Raw genomic sequence first — 17,179 nt, 5'->3', positions numbered from 1 at the left:
TTTCTTTTAAAAAATAAATAAATAACTATCGTGGATCTTGCAGCCGGGAATCGCTTCAGGGACACACACCGAACCGGAATGTTTTTCGGGTCCTCCTCCGGCTCATTTGACCTCAGAGGCGGAGAGCGATGAAAGAAATGAAAAAAAAAAAAAATAGACTCGATCTTCAAAGACCGATGGGAGAGGCCCGATCTCTTTCAGGGGGATCCGTTTTGCACAATAGCCAGACCTTGTTTTTTTTTCCTTCGGGGTTGGCAGCCTTGCAAGAAGTTGGGAGTTCCCAACAGGTCAAGACAATTGGTTTTCCTTGAGCCTTTTCTTCCTGTCTGGGTCTCCAAACTGCTTGATTCAGACAATTAAAGCTTCTCTTGCAAGGAGACAAGACAAGAGGCCGGTGCAGAATCACAAAACTTCGTTTTTGCCAACTGGAGCATGAGACGTCAAAAGGGACAGAAGCAACCCAATCGTTACGTTTAACATAACATTCAGGTTTATGTGAAAGAAGGTCTGTGGAGATTCTCAGTCATCCAGGTCATAGTTGTCTCAAAGGTGCTTTTTTTTTTCTTCTTCAAAAGGCAACTGGACTGTTTTTTCCTTGAGGAGGAAGAAAACGTTTTGCTTCTCATCCAACAATTTCCTCAGTTGTGATGGTAGGAGGAGTGGGAAGGACAGGTTCTGGAAGGATTGTGTTTGTGTTAGTGACAAATAAGTAGTTTGGGTGTAGGATGAGGGTGGAGGTTGATTTTCCAAGCTTGTGGGTTGGTTTCTGGATGTTTCCTTACCAGACTAGTGTTGGGTGAAAATCCATCTAATTCAGTTCCAAGGGGGGGGGGGGGGGGAGGCGCTGGAAACAAAATGGAGGATGGTTGGAAAGAAAGTTTATTGAAGAACAGAACCCACAGTGTGCTGTTCTGGGACAGTTGATAAAATAATGTTGAGAGTAGGGTGGGTTTGTATACCTTTTTGATTTCTATGGGTCATGTAGGGGTCATGGCTGGCTGTATAGGCAAAGGGCGAAATGCAAATCCTAGATGTTTGAGCTAATCTTGTCTTGCCTACTGGCTTATCTGGAATTTCTGACTGACCCTGTCTTTCTGAATGGAGTATCAAATCTGCATTTCTAAAAGCTGGCCTCATCAGTTTCTGCTTGGGGCAGGGAGACTGGTGCTGGTTTCTGCCTCCCTTACGATTTGTTTTACCCATAGAAAATATTCTATCCTGCCTTTTTAATTTCCCCCAAAATATTTCATTCTCTGGGAGGGTGGTTTGATGCTGCCTTTCTACAATAAGTAACATCTTCCGCAGAATTTATGGAATGTCAGAGTTGGTATTCTGTTCATAAGGGCTTCTGTGGTCAGTAGGTCTGTGATGAGAGGGTCACATCAAGTAAGGGTCTTGTGAGGAGTCAGGTGTGGGTTAGGATTGTATTTCTTTGCAGTCACTGGTAGTTAACACTCTGAGAGCTGTTGAGGCCACTTGGGGGTTTAACTGCTTTATCTGTTTATCTGGGTTTGATGTTATGTTGTACCATGCGCTTGTGAAGCAGTTGTTTTGTGTCACCAATGTATGGCTCTGTACATGTCTCACTGGATTGTATTGCATATATCATATCACTCAGTTTGTGCCTGGGTGGTTTTATCCTTGGGTTAAAAGTGTACATGTATGTTTGTGTCGGTTGAAAATCATCCTGGGCTTTTCAGATATTCCTATAACATATGGAATGACAATGTTGCTACATTTGTTCTCTTTGTCTGTAATGGAGGGGCTTCTGCTGTGTCTTTTTTATTATTATTATTTGATGAAGACCCAGTTAGAAGAATCACAAGTTCTGAGGGATTCCTTAACATGTTTTAGTTCTTTTTCTTTTCCCTTTTACTGGTAGGCAAACCTTCAGCCCAGTGGTTTAGAGTACTGATCACTCCCATTTTGTGCTCCAGGTGGTAGTGAGAATCAAAATGTAAATACTGATGTGTGTGCAGTTTCCTGCAAGCTTCAATGCTAAGGTTTGTATATTTCTTAATGTGCACTGCACAGTCCAGGAAAGCCAGACTTATTCCCTTAGCAGTCTATCCCATGTGAATGTAATGTATCTGTCCATAGAGGTGATGAAGGCCAGAGGCTCCCCATCTCATCCGAACCACTCTAAGCAGCTGATACAGCGACCACCTGGAGATGCCAGGCTATTCCTTCCTCTGCTCCCCCTCCCCATCACTGCCCACCCTGCTCTCCCAATTCACCTGTATAGCCAGCCAGCCGTGCCAGCCCATTCTCTCCGTGCCAGCCATCTCTCTCCTCCCGCCATGAAGCCCCAGTTCTGCAGGCGAAAAGTGAAGGGAGCAAATGTGCTGCTCAGGAGCCAAGCAGAAGATATTTCTTTTCGGGACAAAGTGGAAATCCCCTCTTCCAGCTTTGGTCTTTTGCTCACGCTAGGGAAAGGAGCCTGCAGGACTCTCTTTCCGTTATTTTCAAAAAATCCTTGTGAATTTTATTTTTTTTTAGAAACTCTTTGAATACCAAAATGCAATTATTTTTTGCTTTTGCTTTGGTTGTATGTCTTAGCCAATAATAGATTTTTTAAAAAAGTCAAGAGATGTTGGATTACAACCTTAGACACAAAGAAAATGGACTTAGAGTTGAAAGACTTACTGTTCATCAGCAGAAAGACAAACATATGACTATAAACCATTCATTGAATTTATTATAGATCAGCTACGGATGTATGCTGTGACTTATGGCATCAATTTATTGAAATACATATGCCTGTAAGTATACATCTTGTATATTTTTGTTTCTTTTTTACTTTTTTCTCCCTTTTATAATTTTGCTTTTTGTTTTTGTATTCAGTTAGATTTTTAAAAGCTGTTCAGGCTATCATTGATCATACAGACTTCTCTAATTTGGTATAGGTTGGGTACCCTTTTTATTCTGCGGTCTCACAACAGTGAACATGCAGTAGATCAGGGGTGTTAAACTCAATGTCATTGAGGGTTGCATCAGGGCGGTAATTCACCTCGGGGGAACAGGCAGGCATGGCCAACTGGGTGGGTGTGGCCGACGGGGTCAGCATGGCCAACTGGGTGGGCAAGGCTAGTTTGACGCCACTCCCCAAGCTGCTGGCATGTTTCCTCTTTGCATTGGGTAGACCGGGTGGAAGCCAGGCTGACCCGATCTTTCCTCTTTGCTTTGGGTAGACTGGCCCGAAGCCACACCGGCCCGATCTTTCCTCTTTGCATTGGGCCAAAGCCAGGCTGGACTGATCTTTCCTCTTCACATTGGGTAGACCAGGACGGTCCTGAGGGCCGGATCTGACCACATTGTGGGCTGGATCTGGCCTGTGGGCCTTGAGTTTGACACCCCTGCATTAGATGCTGTCCTGGATTAGAAACTAGCTAATAAACCTCAAGTCTAGATCGTTGCATAAACCCACGCTGTGTAATTAAGATTCAGTGTGTTGTATGAATTAAATAATGGCATCATCATGATTCAGCTTATTATATGAATACAGCTAGTAACAGCTAGTAATATGAACACGAAAGTATTTTCATGAAATACATATTTGATATAAAATGTATTCTATATATTTATAAATGTCCATTTTAAGCAGAGGGGATAAATAGTCTGATAGGTCAACTTGAGCCCCACTGATGATAATGGCATCATATTTCAAAGTGCTGAACTATGTATCTCCTACACTCCCACTTTTCTGCACAGGCTATCGCTATGCCCCTGATGACTGACAGAACCACGAGGTGGCAGCAGCCATGACCAAAGGGCAACATTCGAGTGTAGGTGAAGGATAGATAAATCACAGAGGCCCCTGGTAAAATATGGCTGAAACATGGGGTAAAATTGAGAGCCAGCAGCATCTCCCTTTATAGATACCGCCATCTCTTGTCTGTGATAATAGCAGCTAGCAGGTGCCTGAGGATTATATTTGTTAGGCCTGGGAGATTTTATGCAGGCACATTTGCAACTGGGCGTGACAGACTTCTGTGATGTCTTTTATTTAAATTTTTTAAAAAGTTTTTATTGAATAGACAAAAAAGAAAAAGACATTTAAAAACAATGGACGTGGTGCAATCATCCTGACACCCTTACACTAATTCATATAAAGAATAGTACATATTTACATTTTATATGCATAGTATAAAATATATACATAAACATTAATGATTTTTTTATATTTTTTGATCCTTCCTAGTTTCTAACCAGTGATAAAACTTTCTCCATATTTTGTAGTAATCAGAATCATTCTTGTTTTTTAATTCTTGTATCAATTTATCCATTTCTACGCAATTCCAAATTTTCTGAATTATTTCTATTTCATGTGGAGTTTCTTTACATTTCCATTTTGGGGCATAAAGTAATCTGGTAGCTGTGATTACATGGATTATTAAATATATTATATCTTTGTCATGTTTTCCCACATTAATTCCCAACAGAAAATTTTTGGGTCTATATTGTGATATCTTTTGAGGGAAAGCATCCAGACTGATCTCCATTGGGCCACTGGCAGCAATCTGAGGGGGCTGCTTAACTTCCGGGATGTCATATGGTACACATCATGACCCGTGCCACAATTCTTTACTGGTCCATGATATCAAAAGAGGACTTGTATCATCCCTTATCCTAATCCAGGAACTGCCAAAGACAAAACCACAGCTCCACCAACACTGGCAGGGTAAGCTGCTGTATGTAAACAAGCAGCAAACCAGTGGTGGGATTCAGTCGGTTTGCACGGGTTTGATAGAACTGGTAACTAATTTTTGGTCAGTTCGGTGAACCGGCTTCCAAATGGACAGACTATTCTGTTCGTCCTTCTCCCATTCTCGATCTTTTCTCACATCTGCGGTGTAACCTGGGTTTGGGGATTTGGATACTACGGGGGCAGAAAGCAAAAGGTGGACTTGGCGGATTAGGGTGTTCACTGAAGGACCTGAGAGCGGGACACGGGGAGTCGATCACTTTCCTCGATTCTGCTCAGATATAGTATGGTTTTGCCAAGCCCCTGATAAAGGACAAGCACTGACCGTCGGAGGTAGCATCTGTGAGTGCTGTGAGGCACCATACCTAGGTGGATGTCATCGATGTCCCCAGGGGCTTGGGCGCCTTGTCTTGGTGCAAAGAGCCTAGGCAGCACATGCCTTCCTGTCCCCATGTGTATTTTTACCTCGCGGCCTCTCACCAACTGATGGGGAAGTTGGGGGCAGAGGTGGGGAAGAGCTCGGAATTCTTGTCTATCGTTCGCTGGTTATTATTATTCTCGCCTCAGAGAAGAGAGGAACTGAAAGTCCTGGGGAAGAAGAGGCAGGGCACGTTAACCGGGCTAGATTTATTGCTTCTGGGTGGTTCCTCTGCAGTCGGGGGGATTTGTTTTCCATTCATCCATTCTTTCGGGTGTATGAATTCTGCTGTTAGTCAATAGGCTGGATCTGAAGAAGTTTTAGTGCCTCTGTTGTGACACTTAAACACCAGATTTTTCCTTGCTTTTGTTCATATTAATGCAGATTGCTCTGTGGTGTGAGAGTCCAAATGCATCACATCTAATTTTTAAACAATAATTTTGACCACATATTGTTCAGTATTTCCATCAAAAGAGTTCAAAAAATTGTCACATCTTTAATTATTTCGGGCAGATCCAGGATGAAAATCATGACAATCCATACCTTTGATCTGCATTTCTGTTATGGTGGAATAAAAAAGACCAGGATTTTTTTGTGTCTGAAATATTTGGTGCTCTTAACTTTGATATTGGAGCTAAATATGTGCTCATAGACACTTTCTTCATTAATTCTTACTCTGTGATCCTTACCTGAGTTAATACTTTTCACCATTTTTCCTGAGAGAACTGGTGAAAAATAGCAATTAAAAAAAATTTCGAAAAACCCTGAAAGCAGATTTCTGCCCATCTAATGAAACAATGATCTCTTATATGGTATAAAGAAGCTGGGCAAGACCTTAGACTCTCTTGTCTAAGACTTAAGACTTCTTGTCATATGTGGGGGGGGGGGGGAAGGAATGAAGTTCTTGTGTGTCTTCCCCCCTTTTTATATAAGCAGGGCTTAGAGTTGTTTTTAATCCATATTTTATTTTATTTCAACTAGACAGTAAAAGAAACTAAGATTTGATGTTGGCTTCTTTAAAAGTGGACAATGGAAATCACAAATTGATACTGATATTTCAGGTACATGAACTCCAAACTTGTACGACTTTATTTTAGGCATGTTGTACTAAATCATTATTTAAAATGGTGTATGAATGGAGTTGTTGATTTAAAAGTGAATAATAAGAGTGTATTAAACACACTGACATTTTATTTTGTTGTATATTTTAATGTGAAACAACAGCAATATCTCAAGAAGCAGTGAAGTTCTTATGAAATGAACTGAAATAAGTGATTCCATGGATCCTTTGGGAGCTAATTGTTTCTAATATATCAAACACAAATGACTATTATTCTAATTGGCCTACCTCTAAAGGAATGGGATCTTACTCCTACAGTGAAAAGATGGTTAGGGATAAATCACACAGCCAGTGATGTTTGGATAAAAGCGAAGAAAATTGCAAGTGAGGACGCCAATCAAGAAGCAATATGGAAATACCTTACATAACAGTTTTATTATTTTTTGACAGGTATTATTTAATATTTTTTTCATTAATATTTTAGAACTTTCTTATAACAATCTAGTTTTGTGTACCTCTTTTATTGTTCTTATTTAAGTATTAAATGCATGAAATAATAAACTACTTTTCAGTATATCATTTTTTTATACTTAAAACAGTTATTAGGACAGAGAACCAGTTGTTAAATTATTTCAATCCCACCACTGAGCAAACCCCACTCCCTTCTACCAAGGAAGAAGTTACCTACTGGGGTAAGGAACGGTCTGTAGGCAGATAACCAAATTCAAAGAGTACCAAGGACTCCACTACTCAACTTTGAGCTCTGTGTAGTCCTCTATTGCCATCATGACCAGGTGTGACCAGCTGATAAGTAGCAGATTTAATATTCAGAGTAACTGTTCCCCAGCTATTCAAGGTCAACAGCAAAAATAAACAAAAAACAAAATCAAACCAAAAAGCAGGGCTCAGGCTTACAATATAGTATAATGAGATTAAAAAAAAGAATAGAGTGGAAAGGGAAAAAGAAAGGAAATCCCCCCCCATGGGGATTCAAGTAAATATTTATTTACCTATTTACTTATTTAACAAATGTATGCAGCTGTCTTTCTCACCCAAAGTCACTCTAGGCAGCGCACAAAATATTTTTTTAAAAAGAATATAAAACTAACAAATACAGATATGTACTGTAAAAGACCCTAATAATAAATACCATAAAAAACTGGAAATCACATAGTTGAAGAAATAAAAGTGCCCACCCTCCCCATAATGGAGCCATCTAGATAGGTCTTCGGTTCCAAAGAAACCCCAGTATCAGGCTGAAGCCCAGAAAAGACACGGGGAAATCCAATTAAGTTCAATTTTTTATAATGTTCTATTATATCTCTTTCTGAGAAAACCCTCTGCTGGCCAAACTTCCCCCCACTGCTCCTTCAGGTGTACATGTCATCACACTCAGTCCTGGTTACCTAACCTGCCCTTAACCTGTCCTTTTTCAAACCTCAAAAGGGATGGGACCGACTTCACCTTGGGAAGAATATTCAGTACTGAGGACATCACAATTGAGAAGGTACATGGCTTAGACCCTCCAAATGTAGACTCGTTGCCTTCCTAAAGTTCTTTCAAGAGAAACAGGCAAGTACATTGTGGTGGAGCAAGAGCCATGCTGTAATTTACTCTGCCAAACACAGATATCTCTCCAATTCTGCTCACTCACCTCTGCGCCTCTTTTTCAGCCTAAATTGTGCATATTTCTCCAGAGATTTCCCTGCTTTCTTCAGTGGCACTATATTTTTCTATGATATTTTTCTTGTTAATCTCATCCTCTGATTCCACCAAGTGGATCAAAAGGATTTTGTATGTAACATTTCTCCCAATATTGGAAAATAGATAAAACTCTGAGTAGCATTCATTTAGTCAATCAGATGGCTTTACTCTTCCTTCCTGAGGTCATGCTTCATAATAGGGATGAGAGGTAGATGAGCTCACAAAGGAGAGGTAAATAAAACTTTTTGATGGGCTGAATAAAAGCCATTCACTCAGAGTTTTTTCTCTGGGTGCAGAGTGTACTCCTTGCTCATCAAGGACTAGCAGTTTAGATTTGGTTTTGGTTTTATTTTTTATTTAACTGCATTTATATAGCTTAGTTTTAGTTTACAATATTTATTTGTTTGCTTATTTGTTAATTTATCTTATTTAATATCACACTTGTTTACTTAGTTCAGTTTAGTTTACACATACTATTTGTTTATTTCTTTATCATATTTAATATCTGTTGAGTTTAGATATTGAATTCATCATGGAGACTTTCCTATATTATGCTGGGAAAGCCCTCTTTGAGGTAAGAGGTCTGTTTTATTTATTTGTTTACTTGTCAACTTGCATCTCTACTCTAGGATTTAGGATTCAAAGAGGTAACTTGACAGGTAACATCACATGAATAAATAATGATGATGATGATGGAATAAAAGAGGAATCCATCATGGAGACTTTCCTCTATTATGCTGGGAAAGCCCTCTTTGAGGTAAGAGGTCTGTTTTATTTATTTGTTTACTTGTCAACTTGCATCTCTACTCTAGGATTTAGGATTCAAAGAGGTAACTTGACAGGTAACATCACATGAATAAATAATGATGATGATGATGAAATAAAAGGAATCCAAGGAATCTAGGAACAGGCAAAAAAAAATAGAATAATTTTTGTACCTGAATGTTTTAAAATATTTGTACTGCTTCTTTCAGGCTCTTTCTTGGTGAATTGTGTTAATATCTTCAATTTAAACACATCCACAGGATAGCCTTCCAGAAAGGCTGGGAAACACGGCTCAGCAGCCTTGCTTGGGATGCACAGAAAAGCACGCAGCTGTGGGGCTGGCTGGAGCCCTTAAATCCCTCTTCCTAATTAATTTTTAACATTGCTTGCCACTATTAAATTTTATACATGGGGCTTATGTTTTTAATATTTCATTTGTAGAGCTCCTCTAGTCTCTCTGGGAAAGAGATGGGCAGTTCTTAAATATAATAAGTAAACAAATAAGGTGGATGGCCCAAAGTAGTGGGGGAGGGGAGAGAGCCCCCCCCCTTTTCTACGGTTTTTGGCTGTGACAGGTGATTACAATAGGGTGGAGGGGATAGCATCCCCATATACCTGCTCCCATGGCAAACAACCCATTTCTTTACATCATCGTTGTGCACAAAAAGATACAGTTCCCTCTGCGCAAATAAAACTATGATTATTTCTAGGCAGAAATATTTCCAGAAATTTAATTAATAACGAATTCATTTTTAACATTGCTTGCCTCTATTAAATTTTGTACATGGGGCTTTTGTTTTGAATATTTCATTTGCAGAGCTCCTCTAGTCTCTCTGGGAGGGAGATGGGCAGTTGAAACAACCCATTTGTTCACATCATTGTTGTGCACAAAAAGACACAGTCCCCTCTGCACAAACAAAACTATGATTATTTTGAAGCAGCAATATTTCCAGAGATTAATGTCTATTAAGAATTCAAATCTAATTTTAATATAGTTCTTTCCATATTCCAGTTTTGAGATAAAATATAGTTTCTTAGAAGGATTATATGCAAGATTAATACTGGGTGTTTTTTTTTAAATAGAGCTAGAGGATTACATTTTTATTCCTGGCAGATTTTTACAAATAGGTCAAAATAATCACTCTCTTCATTCAGCTTCATTTGTAATCAGCCTGTAAGTATTGCTGCTAAAAATCTAAGTTCACCATACTTTGTCCCAACTACAAATATTAACATTTTGGTTTTGGAAAGGCATACTGTATGTATGCTATTTTGAAAACTAGGATAACTAAATTTCCCCTCCTCCAGTTGGTTTGCCTTCAATGTTCAAAGTCTTTTTTTTTTTTTTGCAGTACTGTCTCCAAAAATACAAGAAACATCAAAGAGACAAAGATAAGCAACCCAACATATTTTTTGTGGGGGTATCTGTAGCAGGAATGAGGATAGAATGGCAGTCCTTCCTCTGCAGCTGCCTCCCTTCCTTCATAACTACTGTCTTTGGGAGAGTCTCTGACCTTAAGTTAAAGGGAAACAGGAAACAGATCCTGTTTTCCTACACACATCCTGACATTGCATTTTATATGGACTCTGCCATTTGTAATGGCCAGTCTTAAATTGCTGTGTTGTTGGTAGCTTAATATGTCTTAAATCAGGGGTGTCCAACCTTTCACCTTCCCTGGGCCACATTAGAAGATGAAAATTTGGTTTGGGCCTCACATAAAATAAAGTAACAGTAACGATACCTGATCATCCAAAAAAACCATAGAAAACATAGTTAACATATTAAATTTATTTGGAAATGAAGTTAGTGAGATGTTTTTATTATTTATTATTTATTAAAAATTATTTATTTTTTATCACGGTTTTTTATCACGGTTTATTTTCTGGCCAAATTTTGCGGGGGGAGAAAGCTTGCCCGCCTCGCACCTACCTCTCCTCTTGCAAATGGCCTGGCTGGATGAGGCAGGACTGGAAGGCAGAAGCAGCGGCGGCAGCAGGGGCAGAAGTGGCGGCAGCAACAGCAGGAGGTGATGCTCTGACGGCATCCGCCTTTTCTGTTGCTGCTTGGCCTGGCGCTCGCCTCGCGCCTGCCTCTCCTCCTCCTCCTCACTGGCTCTGGCATGAAGGTTGGGGTGGGCACTGGGCCGCATTACGAGGCGACCTGGGCCGCATGCGGCCCCTGGGCCGCGGGTTGGACAAGCCTGTCTTAAATGAATGTTGTGTAATAGCACAAGCATTTTTCTATTAAAATACAGAACAAGTGGAGACGAAAGAACTCAACGAAAAACACCAGGAGAAGATGGCTAAGAAAAATGCCATAATAAGAGAGGTAAGTAATACATTTCCCTTATAATCCTGTTTAAAGCTTCTCTTTTTGTCTGTTTATTTGTATCCTACGTTTGATGAATGCTTCTTGCCTTTTAGTTGGAAGAGGAAAACAAATTCTTAGCCAGCGAAGTTGCAAATCTTGCAAAGGAAAACAAATCCTTGAAAAAGAAACTTAGAGAAAGTCAAGGCACAATGAAAGAAGATGAGGAATGTTAAAAACTAACAGAGGAAATCCAGAGGTTCCACAAAGAAATAGGTGAACTGAAAATCATAAGTATCTTACAGGGTAGCAAGAAATTAGAACAACCTCAGTAAGTAAAATTATACAATGCATTCAAAGTTAAATTTTGATTGTGCTTCATCAATTTCCCTTTACAGGAAGTAGCAAAGGAGATGCAAAAACAGAAAAAACTTCCAAGAGGTTATGGAGAAATATATGCAAAAAATGGGTAAAAAATTGACTCTGTATGCCTCAACAAAAAAAGAAAACTGGATGACGATGACAGTAAATTTTGCCCTTCCGTTTCTGGGAGAGAAATAGACACGTTTCAATTGATGTCTCTACTTTGGAAAGTCACAACTGGAAATGTCGTCTCTTCATTCCCCCTCACTAGAATTTTAGAACTTTTTAGCAGCGCGCTTTGTTTGAATGCATCAAAAATTATTCTTATAGAAATCCTTTGGTATTATTCGATACATTAATATTTTGCATAGCAAAATAAACAGTTGTAAAATTATAGGTAAGTGCAATGTTAATAAAATGCTACTTTTTCTTAATGTGACATAGCATAAAAACAATGACGTATCCAGATAATACTGTTCTAAAATATTTGTTTAACTCTTTTCAGATTTTGCTGGAACCTCTGATAAATAAAATGACTGTGTTGACTGTGTTACACATTTTTAAAGACATAGCCTTATTGGACAGAAAAAAGGTTGCCTTTATGTGTTATATTATTGATCGTCTTAGACCAAGCCAAGTCCAAAAACATTAGAAGCCGGCTGCACCCTGCACTCTTGACAAATTGCCATCAAAATAAACATGAACAAGCTCTACGTACTGTGTAAAAGAGACATTCCACAAGCCAAAAAGGGAACAAAAAGACAAAAGCACCTCCCCATCAGTAATCAACACTCAGATGAACATAGATTAACACTAAGATTAATATCAGACAATCAATCCAGAAGTAAACAACTCTTGAAGGCAGCAAGACTACTTCATACACAGAAATGGAAGCTCACTTCGATCCCTACGATGGATGAATGGCTGCGAACATTGATGGAGTTAGCAGAGATGGCTAAATTGACTGTTTTGATCAAAGGAAAAAAAACCCTTCTATTTCTACTTGGAAACTGCTTCTGGACTTTGTGTTTGAGGTGGAAAAAAATGAAACTTTGATTTTTATAGTTTTATAATTTAGATAGAGTTGTTGTTATAGAAATGGCTAGTTTATACTTTTACGTAAAAGTAAAAAGTTGAGGTTTGATGTTAATGCCTTATTCTACTGCACCAAAGTGAGTTAGAAGTCAGTGCCTTTTTTTTCTTTTTCCCCTTTTCTTTCCCTCCCTTTTCCCTTCTCTATTTTCTCTACTGTTTGTTTTTGTATTTTTGTTGTATGCTATATTATAAACTAATAAAAAACTGTTTTTTTTAAAAAAAAGAAGTAAACAATGCCCCAATCAAGGAATTGCCAAACAAGCTAGCAGTAAACAGCCCAACCAAACTATCTCCAAGATCACTCCCACTAACACTGACAGGGCAGGCCACCAAAATATAAATTGAGAGGAAACCCCACTGCTTACTAGGACTGATGATGTTACCTAGTTTGGGCAATAAAAGATCTGCAAGAAAACAACCAAGCTCAGAGAGCATTACCAACGACCCCTCATTTCAACCCTGAGCTACAATTTCTCCTTTACTATTACTGTCCCTTCTGCTCAAGCATGTTTCTGATGTAACTTTCAGCAGCAGTGTAGTTATTTATAAACAAATAGGATTGGGAAAGTACTTAGAACAGGGGTGTCAAACTCAAGGCCAGAAAGGTACTTAAGTACTTAAGGGGCATCAGCACAGGTGAGCGTCAAAAAAAAGAAAAAGTGACTTCCAGGTGAGGAATGGGAAGCTAATACATCTTTGGATAAACAAAGATGGTGTCACTTGTGCCCCCCCACCCCCATAGATACCCCTGCCAGGCCTCTAAACGCTCTGGTTATGCCTCCTCCTGTGGACAGAAGTTTTATGATCAACTCTTCTTTTTAAATTAAATTGCTACATTGCATTAGGTCTGAACTTTCTATTTCAAATGGTTCCAGTTTCTAAAGAGAATGAGGTATTAAACAGCTGGTCCAGACAAGCAATACATTGCATATATAAAATGTAATAAAAAGCCAAAAATTAAATTAAATACTTAAGTACCTAAGTACTCAAGGTACCTAGATCTGGCCTGAGGGGCTGTCCTGGAAACTACAAAGGATTGGCCCATGGGGCCTCTGCCACTGAAAATGGAACACCCAGAGGCTGCGTGTGACACAAGGTGGCCGTGCCCACCCTGGCCACACTTATCCTGGCCACGCCCACCCCGACCCCCTAAGGTCAAACATAACCCTGATATGGCCTTCAATGAAATCAAGTTTGACATTCCTGACTTAGAATGACTGCAAGGCCAAACTTCATGACACCTCTTTTGAAAACTGGGCTGCCTGTGTGTGTTTTGTATTTCTTCAGAAGTACAGGCCAGAGGCAGAAGGTCTGTGGAGATTCTTAGTCATCCAGGTCATCATTGTCACAAAGGTGCTTTTTGAAAAGGCAACTGATTGTTTTTCCTTAAGGAAGAAGAAAACATTTCACTCCTCACTGAAGAAGCTTTATCAGTTGTGACGGTGGGATGGAAGAAGAGGTTCTGATGGGATGGTGGGAGGGTTATGTGCTGGCTTGTAGCAGACGTTTCTTCATTATCGTGACAGCTTCAATTGTTGGAATGTAGATGAAGAGTGAAGTCACATCATAAGAAGCCATAGTTCATCCAGATCCAGTTTTAGTTTCCAAACCTTACCGACAAAGTCCTGTGAATTGTTGATGTGATGAGTGGTGGTGCCAACCAGAAAAACTAGAAGGGTGGTTAAATATTTTGCAATGTTATAGGTGACAGAGTTGTTACTGCTGACAGTTGGTCTGAGTGGACTTTCCTCTTTGTGGATTTTGGGAAGTCCATATATGCATGGATTAGCTTGCCCAGGACTTGTCAATGGCATTGTCCTTCAGTAAATGTTGCAGAAAATTGATGACCTTTTTCTTATAACTGCTGGTAGGATCTTTCTTCAGAGTCTCATATGTAGCAGTGCCCTTCAGGAAAGTATCTATCCTGGCATTGTAAGTCATCTGTGTTCAGGATAACACTGCATCTTCCTTTATTGGCTGATGTTTTGGTCTCTTCCTAGGAATGTCACTGCTCTCCATTTTTAATTGTGAGGTTGGAAAGGGGTGTTTTCGCATTGGCGAGGATTGTCAGATACCTTCATAATTGTTCTGCCCCTGGTTCTGCTCATTTATTGTTCTTGATGGCTGACTCTGTGAGGAGATTGAAATTCAGTTCTTGATAAAACATTTTCTGTTTGAATAACCTCTCTGTCAGACAGATTTTGTTGGTCAGTTCTCTAAGACATGTCACTGTCCTCTCTCATCTGAATTGATTCTTCTGTTTTGTGTGCTTTTTCTTATCTAAACTGTAGGGTGGAACATTTGCCTTTCTGTCTTTCTTTGTCCTTGTTATATTGTGGTAGAGTTGTGCCTTCTTCCTAAATTCTGTGACCTCCGCCCACTACTTCTGTTGAAAGAAGTGATTGTGTTCCACTCTCTTTCAAAACCTCAATTGTAAAATTAATTTGTCTTATTCTTTTGTTGAGAAGTTGGAGCTGTGCTTTCTGGAGATTTTCTGTCTTGTGTCCTTTCACTGTTGAACACCGGCACAGGCTGATGGGATTGAGCCTGTTTTGTCTGCATCTTAAATTGAAGTGCAAATGGTTCCTGTAGTCTGCAAGTTTTCTGGAAATCCATTCATACTCCTGTACCATTCGAAGGATGTTCAATTCATCCCAAAGTGTAAGGCCAAATGACTGTGGAGATTCTTGGTCTTTCAGGTCATAGTTGTCTTAAAGGGGCTTTTTTTCTTCAAAGGGCCACTAGACTGTTTTACCTTGAGGAAGAAGAAGAAAATGTTTCGCTTCTCATCCAAGGAGATTCATTAATTCTGATGGCAGGAGAACGAAAGGATAGGTGCTGACAGTTGAGACTGGAGGGAGGGTATGTGTGTGGAAGGATAAATACTGACAGTTGAGAATGAGGGCGGGGGGATGGAAGGATAAATACTGACAGTTGAGAATGAGGGTGGGGGATGGAAGGATAAATACTGACAGTTGAGAATGAGGCGGGGGATGGAAGGATAGGTTCTGACAGGATGGTGAGTGTGGGGGGATGGAAGGATTGTATTTCTTTGCAAGTCATCTGGTCACTAACACTCTCTCTGAAAGTTATGGAGGCATTGGGAGTTTATCTATGTCCTCATGGTCCCCTGAATCAGGGTGCAATTGGTTGTGGAATCTTCTTGGAACTGCTGCAGGGACTGCGTTGTAAACTGGAGATAGATTTTGTCTTATTGCTTCCCCCCTGTTGAGGGAGGGGAAGAATTTGCAGACGAGAATCAGTATAGGTGGTCCTCGCACCTACAACTGCTCCTTTAGTCACTGAAATGACAACAGCACTGAAAAAAGAGACTGGCGACCATTTTTCACACTTAGTCCTAAATTGCAGAATCCCCATGATCAGAATTCAGACACTTGGCAACTGGCTGATATTTATGACGGTTGCAATGTCCTGGAGTCATGTGATCACCTATGGTGGCCTGACAAGCAAAGTCAATGGGAAAACCAAGATTCAGTTAACACTTGCAGTGGTTCACTTAACAACTGTGGCAAGAAATGTTGTAAAATGGGGCAAAACTCAATAACTGTCACACTTAGTAACAAACATTCTGGTCTCAACTATAGTCATAAATTGGGGTCTACCTGTACAATGGGTCCTATGGAGGGCTCTTGCTTCTGTCTAGCATTGATGATGTTACCTATTTTGGGTAATGAAATTCCTGCAAGAAAACAACCAACCTCAGAGAGCGCCAGGGATCCCTTGCTTCTTGCCTAGACTGTCTACACCACACCCGGGGTTCACAAGGGCAATGAAACCGTTTTCTTGGGAAGTAGGGCCCAGGTGCCAGTGTATGGTTTAGTGAAGTTTAATGTGATGTAATCTCATCATTGTATTTCCAGCATTTTGTAGAAAAAGAATGAGTCATTTTAGCAATCAAGATTGAAGTTCTGATCAAAGATAAACACTTTGTACCAACTCAAAGTTTATTTGAAGTAAATTTAATTTTCCACTGCAATTCCCATTGTTCCATCTTTATAACTGTATTCACATTTAACTCATGCTCTTAATCACTTTTACTAATGAATTATGAATTGCATCCAACAAGTATTCGGTATTTCTTACCAAATACAACATTTTCAAATTCAGCAGTCTGTTTTCTCTTGTTCCCATAATTCTCTTGTTGCAATGTTCATTGGAAAATAAGTGCCAGTCCTGAGGCTTATCTATGTCACATATGTAATAGGACCTCCCAGTTTCTAAAGCAAATGGATCTGATATTCTCTATTTGTAGCAATAATCAATCATGCTATAGGATGACCCTTTTATGTTGGTTATTTGTATACAGGCAGGTCACAATTAGTGCAAGTTCAAATAATATATTTAATTTAGTACAAGTTGTAAATTGGTACCAGGTCATGTTTAATGTGACCCCAAATTTAATTAAGATGATTAGGCTAGTGTGTGGGCAAATGAAGATAATAACACGCATAGTCACATTTGGGGTTTAAGATGCTACTTTTCTTGGTGTGCGCAAAGTGGAGAAAATAAAGATTCCATCAGAAGAAAACAGTACAAGTTTAAAATAGAAGATACTTTTTATTACATTAGAGCAAAAACTTGATGTTACTGAACGACATTAATGTGGTTATGGCATCAGCAGGATCTAGGGTAGATTTTTTTTTTTGTTTTGCTTTTGCTCTCTGTGACTTTGTTAACCATACATTTATGTTATTTTTACCTTATTGTAATATTTAATAAAGAATTTTTTTTAAAAAAAGA

General features: G+C 39.4%; 1 long non-coding RNA gene across 2 annotated transcripts; it reads left to right on the top strand.

The window, feature by feature from the left end:
- Positions 1-46: 46 nt before the first annotated feature.
- Positions 47-12,633, top strand: LOC148127812 (uncharacterized). 2 transcript variants are annotated; one of them, XR_015740215.1, is made up of 9 exons: positions 610-650; positions 2,705-2,762; positions 6,105-6,184; positions 6,348-6,633; positions 7,630-7,690; positions 8,406-8,461; positions 10,908-10,981; positions 11,077-11,291; positions 11,829-12,633. It is a non-coding gene; the product is annotated as an uncharacterized LOC148127812 (long non-coding RNA). The 2 variants fall into 2 exon arrangements; XR_015740216.1 differs by lacking the exons at positions 610-650; positions 2,705-2,762 and adding an exon at positions 47-549.
- Positions 12,634-17,179: the final 4,546 nt, after the last annotated feature.

This window comes from Pseudonaja textilis, chromosome 1, assembly GCF_049901715.1.
Source record: "Pseudonaja textilis isolate UNSWEBS1 chromosome 1, rPseTex1.2, whole genome shotgun sequence".
Classification (NCBI taxonomy): Eukaryota; Metazoa; Chordata; class Lepidosauria; order Squamata; family Elapidae; genus Pseudonaja; species Pseudonaja textilis.
Note: the sequence above shows the minus strand (reverse complement) of the source record. Positions and strands in the feature narration are given on the sequence as shown.